A 6000-nucleotide genomic window follows, 5' to 3' on the forward strand; every position below is an offset into this window, starting at 1 on the left:
CAGCTCGGGGATACGCACATGACCTATGATATGACTTGGAGAACAGAGCAGGTCAGACCAGATCGATCTATGGATCACAGGGGTGCGCCCCAACGCGCAACGACGGCCACCACACCGGATATAACAAATACACACCTGTCTAGGCCGAATACCGCAGACCGGCTCCATTCGAGCTGCATCATGACGTAGCCCGACACAGAGGCGCCGCACACCCCCTATGCTTCACCGATGAAGTAATGGAGCATGAATTCCCAGAATGGTTTAAACCTGTAAACATTGAATCATACGATGGAACAACAGACCCCGCGGTATGGATCGAGGACTTCCTTCTCCATATAATTATGGCCCGCGGCGATGATCTCCATGCCATCAAGTATCTCCCGCTAAAACTCAAGGGACCATCTCGGCACTGGTTGAGCAGACTGCCCGAAAACTCCATTGGCAGTTAGGAGAACCTGGAAGATGCATTCCTTGACAACTTCCAAGGCACTTATGTCCGACCTCCGGATGCTGATGACTTAAGTCACATAATCCAACAACCCAGAGAGTCAGCCAGGAAATTCCGGACTCGGTTCCTGACTAAAAAGAACCAAATCGTTGAATGTCCGGATGCCGAAGCCCTAGCGGTATTTAAGCATAACATCCATGACGAGTGGCTCGCCCAACACCTCGGCCAAGAGAAGCCGAAGTCCATGGAAGCCCTTACGACGCTCATGACCCGCTTTTGCGCGGGCGAGGATAGCTGGCTAGCTCGTAGCAACAACACCTCAAGTAAACCTGGCACTTATAAAGCCAGAGACAGTAACGGCAAGCCCCGACGCAGTAGACACAAGCGTCGAAACAATGGCGATAACTCTGAAGACACGGCCGTCAATGCCGGATTCAGTGGCTCCAAGTCCGGTCAGCGGAAAAAGCCATTTAATAGAAACAATCTGGGCCCGTCCAGTCTGGACCGCATACTCGATCGTCCATGCCAAATCCACGGCACCGCCGATAAACCAGCCAATCATACCAACAGAGAATGTTGGGTCTTTAAACAGGCCGACAAGTTAAAAGCCAAAAACAAGGAAAAGGGATCGCAAAGTGACGACGACGAGGAACCCCGGCCTCCGAACACAGGGGGACAACAGAAGTTTCCTCCCCAAGTTAAAACGGTGAATATGATATATGCTACCCATATCCCCAAAAGGGAGCGGAAGTGCTCACTAAGGGACGTCTACGCGATGGATCCAGTCGCCCCAAAATACAACCCGTGCTCCTCCTGTCCGATCACTTTCGATCGAAGGGACCATCCGACCAGTATCCATCACGGCGGTTCAGCCGCACTGTTGCTCGACCCTATCATTGATGGATTCCACCTCACACGTCCTCATGGATGGTGGTAGCAGCCTGAACCTGCTCTATCAGGATACAGTGCGCAAAATGGGTATTGATCCCTCAAGGATCAAGCCCACCAAAACCACCTTTAAAGGTGTCTTACGAGGTGTAGATGCCTGCTGTACGGGATCAATCACACTAGAAGGGGTCTTCGGATCACCGGATAATTTCCGAAGCGAAGAATTAATCTTCTACATCGTCCCCTTTCGCAGTGGTTATCATGCACTGCTCGGACGAACCGCATTTTCTCGTTTCAATGCAGTGCCGCACTATGCCTACCTTAAGCTCAAGATGCCCGGACCTCGCGGTGTTATAACAGTCAATGGAAATACAGAGCGCTCCCTCTGTACTGAAGAGCACACCGCGGCTCTTGCAACAGAAGTACAGAGTAGCCTTCTAAGGCAAAACCTCAATTCGGAAATGAAGCCCCCGGACACCGTCAAGCGAGTCCGAGCTACTCTGCAGTAGGACCGTCCGGCTCGTCCAGAGCTTAGCTAGCAACCCAGCCTTCATCCCAGCCCCAATCAAGCGATGAAATTCATGGCACGTGTACACAACTACTCAATTAAAATACCATGGGCACGGGCGGAGCACCGCTAGACCGCGGTCCACAATGCGGCTCAACCGCTCCCCGATTCGCATACCTTCACTTTTTCTCTTTCTTTCAGGTTTTTTCTCCTCTCGAGGCTTTTTTCTGATAAACCTGATCATCGGACCCATCGTGGGACAGATACACCAAGAAAGCTAGGGGTTTGGATGTACAAGGGAATACCCAGGTTGTCTCTGCTAATGATCGTCATACCTGTTTTAAATACCCGCACGCAGCTCGCTCTTGGTCGTGGCATGTTAAATAGCCTTATTCGCTTATTGCACTACTTGTACACATACGCCTTAACGTTCATCAAATTACAACAAAAAATATTTTGCAGTGTCAGCTTATTACTTAATTTTTCCCTTGTCTATTTATTTATTATCAATTGCACCCATACATTCTGGTACGCCTTAATTCGCCAGGGGCTTCATTGTACCCCATAACACGGCAAGTAAGTCCGAACACTTTTACATTACAGTTCGGCACCCCGAACTTATAGCATTATATGCATTGGCTCCGAATCATGTCTTTGGTCAACAGTTGGGTTGCTCGGCTCCTGTGCTTGCTACCTTACATTACGCTATATCGGCTAGGGTAGTAAAGGGAGAACTACTGCGATTGTGTCTCGGTTCTTCCGGACGAGCACCTAAGCCGAAAACTGACTGTCATGATGCGGCGAGAGCTGATCAGCTGTTCGAGAGATCACAAAATCTTTAGCGATTTCTTCCGCATTATGCGATAACTAATGCATCGTGCGACGGATCGGTTTTTATCCGATCAGGTGTTTTACAATACCCCAAGTTCGTTCTTCCGAACACTAGGGGCTGCACCTACCTTTCTTTTGTCAAACTCTGATGGCTAAGTGAGGGTGATAAAGCCTTATAGTCCGATTGCCTGGTTCGTCGTTCTAAACACCTCCTTTAAGGACAAAAATCTGGAGTAAAGAGTGTTTAGATTTATCCCGAACACCCCCATACTTCCTACGTGGGGGGAGAAGCCGATGACTGGCCAACTCTCAGAATTAATTTAAAAACAGCCGCATAGGAGGTAATAATTCAAATAACAAGCATTATTTTACATAACGACCTTGTTTCATATTACAGCACAGGATAACATGCATACACTCATGGGAATATAATATCCTTGGCACATTGCTCTGCCACAAGGCGGGATCCCTCCAGGACACTGTCATAATACAGCTCGGGCTTGCGGTGCTCTTTCCCTTCGGGCAGTCCTTCGGTCATCAGCTTCACAACATCCATCTTTGCCCAATGCACCTTGACGTGGGCAAAGGCCATTCGCGCACCTTCGATGCAGACCGACCGCTTGATGGCGTCAAGTCGAGGGAAGGCACTAACCAGCCGCTTCATGAGTCCGAAGTAGCTGCTGGGAATCGCTTCGGCAGGCCATAGCCGGATAACAAAATCCTTGAGGGCTAGTTCGGCTGCCCTATGCAGCTCAGCCAGTTGCTTCAGCTGATCGGTAAAGGGTACTTGATATTCTGGCACAAGATATTGCGACCAAAACAGCTTCTCCGTAGAGCTCCCCTCTTCAGATCGGTAGAATTGTGCAGCGTCAGACACTCTACGAGGCAGATCTGCAAACACCCCTGGAGAACTCCGAATCCGGATTAGTAAACGAAATATTTCCTTCGCGTATTTGCTCTGCATAATAAAGGCCTTACCCGCTGCGATCTTTCGGGCCTCCTGGATTTCCTAGAAGGCGCCTTGGGCTTCAGCCCCGGCATCGTGTGCGGATTGACGAGCCTTGGTGAGTTCGGACTCTTGATCCTTTATACTCTGCTCAAAGGTCTCGCACTTCTTTATGGCTTCTTGGAGCTCTTGTTGAACTTCAACGACCTGGGCCTCGTGGTTTTCACGAGTGGCCTGCTCCTTGGCCACCTTCTTCTCGGCCTCGGCTACCGCCTTTTTAAGAGCCTCGACTTCGGTCGCCGCTCCTACTACATATCATGACATTTTTTAGTCAAAATAACTATTCACTTGTATTTAAATACAAACAAAGTTATCCCATACCTTGGTTATCTTCCAATTGCTTTTTTACTTGGCGGAGTTCCGTTTCGGCCCGCTCCAGACTCTGCTTCAGTCCGGAGACCTCCGCAGTATGAGAGGTTGCAGTCAATAACGACGCCTGATCATTCACATAGGTATTTCCTAATTAGTCTCCTGCGAAATATATTTGATCCTCTGTTCGGCTTTCTTTTCGAACACCGAATAGTGTATCAGGGGCTACTATCTATATTATGACATTCCTTTAACTTCATTACCTACCTCAAAGCCTGTTAGAAGGCTGGTGCAGGCTTCGGTCAACCCGCTTTTGGCGGTGTGGACCTTCTCAATCACCGCACCCATAAGGGTACGGTGCTCTTCAATGATGGAAGCGCTTTGCAGTGCCGCCAATAAATTATCCGTCACCTCTGGGTGGACTGAGGTCACCGGTGGAATAGGTGCACCACCTTCTGTTGAAGAAGGTTGATGGCCTGATTTCGGAGCCGTATTTGTCTTCGGAGTTGTCTCTGGTTCGGGGCCGAATTCAGGATTGCCCCCGCCTTCATCATCCATGGGGGTCTGCTCCCCCATGTGTCCGGTTGTCGAGGTTTGACCCACCTGCGCCGCCTCGACGGTCTCCTGAGCTTTGCCCTGGCCTAGGCCCCTTTGGGATGACACCTCAGTGTTGTCCACGCCTTTAGGGGAGGAGGCCGTCGGGAGGGTCTCGCTGTTCATCGCATCCTGGTCCAACAAATCTTCTATCGAAGATCACTCGATGTCGGACCCGGCCGGACTGCAGAATATGTGACTCAATACATTAATCTATGCAGAAGTGATACTGGATATATGGATATGTCCAGGTTTTCTTTGTACTCACGATTTGTCCAGGGGCTTGACCCTTGGTTCCCACTCCGGGCTACTGTAGGTGGCTGCGGTGGATTCGTCTGGCAGGAAGGCTTTCCCCTTCTTAGACGTTTCGGCCTCCAAACATGTGGAGTCCGCCCTCTTCTTCCCCCCCCCCCCCCCCGCGGGAGGGGACTGCCTTTCCTCTTCTTCCTCCTCCTCTCGCTCGTCTTTTTCGGTGGAGTAGTGGGCCTCGGTGTCTTCGGACATCACGTCCGAAGTACCCTTGCGACGGAGCCCGCCCCTGGTCTCCTTGGCCTCCTTCTTGGCCTTCTTCTTCGGCGCCTTATATGGCGTCGGGACCAGCATCTTCATCAGAAGTGGGCCAGCTTATTCTTCAGGCAGCGGAGCCAGACAATAGATCTGCTCTGCCTTCGTCGTCCAGCCCTGGGAGAATCGTTAGGAAAATATTAGGTGTTTTCCCCAAGGTATACAAATAAAGGGTACACCTTGAAAACATATATAGACTTACCGAACTTGCGGGACGGGACAATTTGTGCCCGCGATCCTCGGCGGTGTCCGGCCATGACTTGCCGGGATTGAATAGCACCTTCCAGATGTCTTCGTGCGTCGTGCCAAAGAACTCCAGCAAGGTTTGGTGCTTGGCCGGATCAAACTCCCATAGATTGCAAGTCCGGCGTTGACAGGGAAGGATCCGGCGAACTAGCATCACCTGGACCACATCGACAAGTCTGATATTCTTGTCCTCCATGCTATTGATACGCGCTTGGAGCAACGTCAGCTCGTCTGATGAAGACCAGTCTAGCCCCTTTTCGGGCCAGGACATGAGCCGCAGTGGGGCCCATTTGGGGGCGGCGTGGCTCGGTAACTCGGGGGCGGCGGCCCATTTGGTGCCGCGTGGCTCGGTAACATAGAACCACTGTTGTTGCCAACCTTTGGCGGACTCGTTGAGTTTACTTGATGGCCATTTGACATTGGGCATCTTGCTCACCATGGCTCTTCCGCACTCAGCGTGTTCGCCGCCTACCACCTTTGGCTTCACGTTGAAAATCTTTAGCCACAGTCCGAGGTGTGGCGGGTTGTGGAGGAAGGCCTCGCACACGACGATGAATGTCGAGATGTTGAGGAAGGAATCGGGGGATAGGTCATGGAGATCTATCC

The sequence above is a fragment of the Triticum dicoccoides genome, chromosome 7B (assembly GCF_002162155.2).
Source record: "Triticum dicoccoides isolate Atlit2015 ecotype Zavitan chromosome 7B, WEW_v2.0, whole genome shotgun sequence".
NCBI classification, from domain to species: Eukaryota; Viridiplantae; Streptophyta; class Magnoliopsida; order Poales; family Poaceae; genus Triticum; species Triticum dicoccoides.